Below are 9,812 nucleotides of genomic sequence, written 5' to 3' on the forward strand. Positions count from 1 at the left end.
AAGATGCAGTTTACTTCTCTAAATTGGACTTGCGAAGCGGCTACCATCATATCAGAGTTGCAAAACAGGATGTGTGGAAGACTGATTTCAAAATGAAGCAAGGACTCTATGAATGGATGGTTATGCCTTTTGGCTTAACTAACGCTCCGGCGACATACATGCGAGTCATGAATGATGTATTTAGACCATTCATTGATGATTTTGTAATAGTCTATTTAGATGATATTCTTATTTTCAGTAGAACATGGGATGAACATGTTAAGCATGTAAAGTAGATTTTAGATGTTTTTAAAAGAGAAAATCTCTATGTAAAATTGTCAAAATGTGAATTTGGCGGAACATCTTTAAATTATTTGGTTATATTGTAGGGGTGGTGAATAGAAGATAGATCCCTCTAAGGTCGAAGTCATTGTAAATTGGCCTAAGCCCAACACTGCTACAGAAGTTAGAAGTTTCTTAGGGGCAACGCAATATTGGAGAAAGTTTATTGCTAACTTTTCTTTGATTGCAGCTCCTTTACATGCTTTGACAAGTGTGAAACAGGTGTTTCAGTGGGGAGGCAAACAACAGAAGGCCTTCGACACATTGAAAGAAAGGATTGGTACAACGCTAGTACTAGCACTGCCAGATCTTCAACATCCATTTGAGATCGAGACAGATGCAAATGAATATGCCATGGGGGCAGTGTTGATGCAGCATGGAAAGCCTATATGCTTTCATTCTGAGACATTCACATCAACAATAGTTAACTATCCTACATATGATAAGGAATTATATGCATTAGTTCAGAGTGTTAAAAAGTGGAAACATTACATAATGGGTAAAAAAACAATCATACACATAGATCATCAACCACTACAATAATTACACTCACAAACTAAATTGCAACAATCAAGACATTACAGGTGGATGGGTTTTCTACAGCAATTTCATCTTGTTATCAGATATAAGAAGGGCATACATAATAAGGTTACAGACATGTTATCAAGACCAATCATAAATTCATCTACAATACTTGATCATAATTCAATAATTCATGAAAGTTACATTGAACAATATACTCAAGACCTAGATTTTAAGGATGTATATGCAACTTTAAGTCATGGCGAACAGGTAGAAGGATTGGATTATTACATAAAGGACAAACTCTTATATCATTTGGGAAAGTTATGCATTCCACAAACTGAAAGAGTTAATATAATTCGAGAAGCACATACTTCTCTCATATCAGGTCATTTTGGGGTAAGTAAAACAGTTGCACAATTACAAAGATTCTGCTATTGGCCACAAATGAATGAGACAATTTCTAGATATATTAAAGGATGTACTATGTGTGCTACAAGCAAGCCAAGTAATAGAAAATTAGGCTTGTATATTCCATTGCCAATTCCTTCTCGTCCTTGGGAAAGTGTTTCCATGGATTTTGTTGGGGGATTGCCAAAGTCTAGAAAGGGTCATGATTATTTGTATGTAGTTGTGGATAGGTTCAGTAAGATGTGTATTTTGACACCATGTAATAAATAGGTCACAACTGAACAAACTGCAAAGTTGTTCTTTCAAATTGTATGGGTTCATTTTGGGTTACCCACTTCTATTGTATCCGATCAGGATTCTTGATTTGTCGGGAAATTTTGCTCAAGTCTATGGGAGTTAACAAACACAAAGTTAAAGAAGAGCATGGAATTTCATCCACAAATAGATGGTCAGACAGAAGTGGTCAACAGGACAATGATACAGTTGCTTCAAGGATATTGCAGCAAGCATCCCAAACTTTGGGATGAGGATTTATGTTATGTGCAACATGCTTACAACCATGCAAAACATTCGTTTACTTAGCGATCTCCTTTTGAGACTTGTTTTGGTTTTATACCAAAGTCTCCCTTGGATTTTGTCTTTGGTAAAGACATAGCAGTTGATGGACACAGTGATGTGGAAAAAGTGACCAAGTTCATTGAACAAATCCAGGAAATTCACCAGGCAGCACAGGAACGACTGGAAAGAAGCCAAGCAAAGTATAAAGCGCGACATGACAAGCATCAAGTTGAGCATAGTTTTCAAGTTGTTGATCAAGTCTGGTTGTACATCAACAAATAAATATTGTAAGGGGAAGGTAAAAAGTTGAAACCAATTAGATATGGTCCTTTCAAAATACTTGATAAAATTGGTGAAAATGCTTTCTGCCTAGATCTACCAGCTTATATGCAGATCTATTCTGTCGTAAATGTTGAAAACTTGAGATTGTACGAACCTTCATTGATTGAAGATCCCGAAGAGCAAGGTCAGCTACCTTCCATCGAAGATCTTTTGCCTGAGTATCTCAATGAGCTACAGGAGGATACAGTTCTTGATAGGAGGATAAGGACTTCGCGACGGGGAAATGTTGAGTATCTTCGAGTTGGACTCAAAGGTACAAATCCAAGTAAATCACGATGGATAGAAATTGGAAGAGTGAAGGAAATTTATCCTCACTTACTCGATAAATAAAACCAACTTTTGGTGGTCCAAAAGCTTCCAGTGGGGAGGAGTGATCCAAAATGGATTTAGTTTTGCCTCCAGATCAAAGTCTTCAAACTCAGTTGAAAGTGGGATCAAGTCAAAGTGCTCGATGTGATGATTCCAGCGGTGCAAAAATCCGAGTTTGTATGAAGAAGTTAAGGCCAGTTAAAGTTTCAAGGCAAATTAGGGCAATAAGTCAAAGTCAAAGTCAAACAGGTCAACAGTCAATGCTTACATCAATAGGACATGTGTCGTCCCGGGAATGCGCCACATGTTTTGGATGATGTCAGCAGAGAAGGTGACGTGGCAGTTTTTGATTGGTTCACATGGGCCAATCCAGTGCTGACACGTGGCAGCCCAGATTTGCCCAATATTGGCATGCAATCCCAAAATTTTGGGGGTCAGGGAGGATCGAACCCCTGACCTCCTGGAAGGCTAAGACTTTGTCGAATTCCGCTCATCGGATGAGCTACTTTGCCGCTTATTCATAATAGCGCAAATATGGTATTTAAGGTGGTTAGGTTGAAACCGCTGGAAGAGGGCCAGACGGTTGGGGTCAACGTCATGACCGCCAGTCCCTTAACATTAGTTGTTATCATAACAACTAGACCACACCATAGTCGCAAACCATATATACGTGTAACCATACACTTAGAATATCCCACATGCGCAGCGGTATCATATATCATATGATATATATATATATATATATATATATATATATATATATATATATATATATATATATATATATATATATACCATAATCAAAGGGATATGTGGCGGAAGGGTCGGGCGGAGGTTTCGAACTGCCGACCTTCCAAAACACTTATATAAACAACACTTTAACACAAGTCCGCTAGCCAACATACCATACGGTGGAGCTTGGTATTCAAGCCGCCCAATTTTTTTATATTGTTATGCAGGTGTCGAACCCGTAACACCACCAACGCGCTTTTCAAAGCTATTTTATATGCAGAGGTGGTTTTGTGCAGCGGAAAGGCGGTTTTTGCAGGTGTATGGTGGTTTTTGACTTTCCAGGGGGTCTGGAAGTCATTGTGGCCAAATATGGTCGAGTTTACACTCATTTGACTTGAAATTTCGAGCTGGACGCAGTGGTGATGTCCATTTTATCATTTGAGACTCAGTTTTTGAGCTCATGCTTGTAACAACATATTGAAGACAAAATAAAGAGGTCAGCACTGGAAGCAAAAGGACGAGGAGACGTAGCCAGAAATTCTGGTGAACTCCTTTATTAAATTTGGTTGTGTTGATGTGTTTAAATGTGTCTTCAAATTGTTTATGTGTTTATGTTATTCACAATATTTTCAATCCGTTGCCTTAAGTAACATAAGAAAATTCACACATAGTCTATAATACCTTTTTCATTAATGGATCAAGGGGGGTGAATCAATATTTTAACACTTTTAACAAATAATTAGCCAATTAAATGTATTCAACAAGACAACAAGATATCAATCACATAAATCTTGAACTCTAGAAGTTTACGTGGAAACCCACATGGGAGAAAACCACAAATTATTTTTTATTATGATGTAAATGTAAGAACAAACTCCAAATTACATCAAATTATGTAGGCACCAGCCTACAAGAGGCTACAACTTCCTTTTCTTTGCAAGCACCCACATATTGGAAGCACCAAATCCAATAGTTTGTAGGAACCAACCCCATGATCTATAAGCACTCACTTGCTCAACTTATCAGATCCCTCTTTCATTAATTTTCATACTAAGATCTAAGGCTCCTTTAGTTAAAATATTGTTGAATAAATTATTTAAATCTTAGATTTATTATACCTTGCATTGCAACCACCCATCTTCCTGTAATTTTCTAATCTATTTAAGATTCCTCATCATTTATGCTTCTCTCTCTTAGATATTCTCTTGGTTACAGTTTCTTTTATGCAATTATGCCTTTAATGCTCCATCCCTACACTTCTTTAAACTCATTGTTGCTTTAGATCTTGGTTAATCTTGAAATTTAGCCTTTGCATAACAACTTCTCTTTAGCTCTATTTCAGATATGCTCCAGTTCACTCTTAGCTTGGCTCCCTCACTTCTCTTGATTCTCTTGCACTATTATCTGTTAACAACAACAACAAAACCTTATCATTTTGCATGGGAACCTCCTATTCTATGCCACCTTCTTTCCTTTTATAGATGCTGCCATAAAAAATTTAATTCATTCCAACCTATGTAATTAAATTTGGTGTTTGAAATAGGCTTTACTCTTCTAACAAAATTTGGCACCCGGATGCCAAATTTTTGGTCGTAGGTCCTTGCTTTTGTTATGAAACCAGCTCAAAGAACAGAAGAAAAGATATATTAACAACTTAAAAATGGTCCTCTTCGAGGGGGAAAACACCTTTACATTACATAAACGAACAATTCTTGGATGATATAAATGATAATACTTCCTTGGTATATATAGGAGTCTAAGGGGTCATAATATAATCAGAGCCTACATAACAATAATAATGTAAGGGCACAAAAGTAACAATAGTGGGCTTCTGTGGGGCACAACAATAACAACATGGGGGATACATGGGCACAAAAATAACAATAGGGGGCTATAATAACAATAACAATAAGGGGAATACACTAGTATTATAGCAACCTAACATGCCCCTCTCCTTCAAAAAAGTGTTGTCCTCAATGCTTGAGTAGTTCTGTATGCTTTGGTATAAAATTATCATCCTCCCATGTGGAGTCTTCAACAGGTAAGTTCTTCTTTCCAACCCCACAATTCAGACCAAGATTAGTGATCCAGTGGATCTAAATAGTGCTCAAAATTAAAAGTCCGCGATAGAGATCGAAACATGAATGACTAGATATATCTTGGCGATCTGAACCCAATTCAATTAGTTTCACTCAAGTCTGACATCGGATGCTCCTAGAATCATATTCTATTCATTTTTGGAAACAACTAAAAATTTTGAAATTTGGATTGCAAGGATGCCCAGTTAGTCGTCTGTATGTTGACTGGTTAAGGCATGGTTTATTTTCATTGGTTGAATATGGGTTGTATGGCCCAATGAGGGATTGCCACGTGGGCCAACCAATGGTTGCCGGCCTCCTCATGGCTAACAAGTGGTTGCCACGTGGCCTCCTCATGGCCAACATGTGGCCTCCTCATGGTCAACCAAAATTTTGTGTGAGGCCGAACTACCTCCATGGGAGTCGAACTCGAGACCAAGTACCAAGCAACCATGAGCCATACCATCACGCCACCGCTATGTCACTTAATAATCAATGGAGGTGAGTCATACTTAAAGTTTATCGTTGGCATGTTTGGGGCTAGGGTTGGGGCTAAGCCCTAGCCCTGGTCACCATGCCCAAGAGAACCAAGGGGCAGGATCGTGGGCCAAGTCTTAGCCCCAACCTCGTGGTCACTGCCCTCCATACAACGCATTGGACTCATGGCTGAGAACTGTTGACAGATGAAAAGGGGGCCAACCCCAAAGAGTCAGCCCTAAGCCATATGGAAGTCTATATGACCACTGACAGAAGAGCAGGAGGAGCTAGCGGCTAGGCACTTGCAGCGGGGGCCAGCCCCGAGCCATATGGCCACCACGTGACCTCACGACCAGCGGATGGAGAGCATAGTCCTCAACATGGAATTTAAGCACTAAACCCCAAGTTTTGTGGAGCATGATATGGCTGTGTGTCAAGCGATAGGGGGCCTGGTCGGCGGGGGCTGACAGTTAGCCCGACCACTGGGCACGTGGCCCTAATTTTTCGGAATTGGGGGCTTAATGGCAGATTTAAACATCTTACAAATTCACCCACTGAGCGGGAATGTAAGCCAGGTTTACGCACCAGTTCCGCGTCTGGGGCTCTCAAGCCAGTTTTAGGCCTAATTGGAGGATGGTTAACTGCAAAATTTGGGAAAATGAAGAAACAATCATAACTTTCTCAATTTTGGGCCAAATGAGGTGCCAAAAGAACCAAAATGGGGGTTTTTGATAGTGTTGGATCCATTGGGGACATTAGTTCTGATGTTAGAGCTTTGTAAAGCATGTAAACACACTTTTGAGCATTTTTAATGAAAGAGGCCCTACATTGGAAGCTGGACTAGGAGATGTAGCCTAAGAAAGGGTGAACCACTTTATCATGTTTTGTGTTATGTGTTTCAGATATGCTTATCTGTCTCTGTTTGGCTGTAAAATTTGGTTAAAATTTACTTTTTTACGTGTTTAGTAAATTGATCCTCTACCCAAAACACATATAAATTTAACTTGCAAATTGATAAAAATCTTCAATTTTACACATACATATCATTTTGGTATAAGAGCACAAGGTTTTTGTGAATATTTAATTTGTTTGCAAGTGTTTTTCTGATGCCTACAAGGTTGAAGCTCAAAAGAGGAGAAGGATAAATTTTGGAGCCAAGATCTCAAATTGTTTCAAGGAGAACAAACATGCCTCGAGCTTCAATAATCATGTCACATGGAGAGGGCCTTGAAGGGATGTATGAAGATGAGAAAAAATTCAGAAAAACATTATTTGAGATGTTTGAGATGGTTAAGGTTTTGTATGAGGAGAGGAATTCCAGATTGTATGGAGAGAGCTCAAACCATCCAAAAGGAGATGGAGGAAAAGGAGACAAGCCTCCAAAAGGGAATGGAGGAAAACCACCACCATCATCTCCATCGTCTTCTTCATCCTCATCTTCAACTTCTTCTACCCTTTCACAAACACCTCCAAATTCCCCAAGGGGTCATGGTAAAACTCCTTTGGTTAATTTTGACATTAATTTTGAATTGCCTATGTACAATAGAGAGGTAAATGTAGAGGGATTAGATAATTTGATTTGTCAGATTGAAGTCTATTGTAGGATATAAGAATCAAAGATGATGAAACCAAGATTTAGCTTGCATCTCTTAGATTGGAAGGTGCAACACTAATTTGGTGGGAAGCCAAAAATCAAGAGGACATGAAGAAACATGGTAAGGTTTTATCCTGTTGGAATGATTTTGTTGTTGAAATAAGAAGGAAATTTTCTCCATTAGCATACATGTAAAAAGTTATTATGGATTGACAAAACTTTAGACAAGCTAAGGGGAAAAATGTGCAACCTTCTACTCAAGAATTTAGAAAAAGGGCTTTGATTTTGGGTATAGATTTGTCCTCACAAGATACTTTGTTCAAATACATTGAAGGATGCATAGTTACTTGAGACACACAATTCTCATGTTTAACCCTACAAAACTAGATGAAGTTTGTGTACATGAAACTCATTTAGAAGTCTGTGTCCATGCCTTGGATCTTAGATTACAGATGATCCTTTTGTATTGGATGGTTGCGCCCATGCCATGGATCCTTTCATATAGTCCTTACTATCTGAATGGCTGTGTCCATACAGTGGATTCATGTTTTGACATCAGATATGTATATGTATATGCATCCTTGATTTGCAGGTCTCCTAACAGTGCGTGTCCTCGTCCTTGCAAGAGCTTGTAGAGCATCTCAGCCATCACTGCCCATTCTGCCTTCATGCTTTAGGGGGCATCTGTTACACAGTATTTTGTCACACCTCCCGCACTTCCCTATGACATACCTTGAAGTGCCCGAAACATGACCATAATGCAGTGTACTCATTCATATATGCTGTTCAGAGCCTTCATAAGACATTGATTGGAAAATGCCTTGAACTTCCCTTGAAGGAAATAGCTCTTAAACCCTAAATTGAAGATCATTGCTCTTATAAGGACAAAAACCGCGATGATTGCATGTTGCACTATACTCGACCCTTGATGGCATCGCTCTGTTTACTTGTATACCCACGATGATCCCAAAAAGGCAATTTTCCCAAAGAGGATGTGAAGCTTCGTGATCTAGAAGCTTCCAGAGCGGCGAGCTGGAGGTTGTTCAATGTAAATGAGGTCAAATTCTCCCAACTTGGCCTCTTGGTCTTATCCCTATGAGCTACCTCCTTGAGATGTGGGCCTAATCCTATCTTTGGAGAAGTCCTAACTCCCTTTCCTAGTCTATAAATTCACCCTCTCCCATTCCCAAAGGGTTGGTCAGGTTAGAGGTTGGGTTGGTCTATGCATATTTGCACCCCTACGTTGAGCTTGTGCTTAGAGGCTATTCATTAGACTTGGAGAAGGAGTGTTTGGAGAGTTTCTTGCCTTGGACTTGGATTACTACTCAAGGAGAGCCTTTCAACATCAAGGCTATGGTTGTAAGCTTCCCTTAATTCTTTAAATAATAATACAACTGCTGGTTCATCTTCCCAAAATATATATGTTCATGTATGTATTGGCTTGGCATTCCTGGATCAGCTAAGTAGGTTATTATTAGATTTGCTATTGGTCTTGGCATGCTTTGTTGTCTCTTGATCACTTATGCAGGTACATAAGTGCTTAAAGAAGCAGGAACAAGTTCGTGACACAAGCAGTTCGAGGATCTCAACAAATGAAATCAGAATAGCATCAGAGTGAGGTAGGTCATCTCTCTCATTCTACTTTTTAGTTATAATATAGGAAGATGTCTAGTTGATTGTCACTTCAGTTGCTAGACCCACTCATTAGGCTAGAGGGATCGTCTCTGTCCATAGAGAGGATTAACCTTGTCAATAATCCCCACGTGAAATCACTTGACAATAATGAATAAACTTGACATAAATGACAACAACTACCAACAACTCAACAATCTTCCCCTTTGGCATTGATGGAAACACCTCTTGACATTGTTGTCATTGAGGGCAATACCACCACTTGGAAACACCCCCCTGTCAAGAAAAAAGAAACTATCATTGTCTTCTCACTCTCCTCTTGGATTTTAGGTGTCAATGTCTGATCATTCTTCCCCTTTGGCATTAACGAAAAAAGGTTTTAGTTACTCCCCTTTGATCATTCTTCCCCTAAAGGGCTTTAGTTATAACCCTGGATATTACGGGTTGTTGATTATAATTGTTGTTCAGCATACTAGTGTTGCTTGAATAAAGTGATACCAATGGAAGAAGGACAAAGAAAAACATAGGAAACATGAAAATTTTCCATTTAATAGTGCATTATACTCCCTCTAAACTTGTACCACTCTTGGTTATCTTAAAGCTCCCCCTGAGCTTAATCTCTTTTCTTCTCTCTAACCTCATGACATACAATTATCCTTAACATCTTTGGGCAACTACCCTCTTTGCTTGTGAAGAAACATGGTGAAGAGATGAGTGAGATATCACTCCCAACTTTTGCCTTAAATACTCAAAAGGCTCTCAGGAAAGAGGCTTGGTGGAGATACAAACAACTTGCTCTTTTTTGGATATGTACTCCAACTTCACAATCTGATCAA

Source organism: Pinus tabuliformis, chromosome 8 (assembly GCF_031772625.1).
Source record: "Pinus tabuliformis cultivar Carrire ecotype Pingquan chromosome 8, CPIR1, whole genome shotgun sequence".
Lineage (NCBI taxonomy): Eukaryota > Viridiplantae > Streptophyta > Pinopsida > Pinales > Pinaceae > Pinus > Pinus tabuliformis.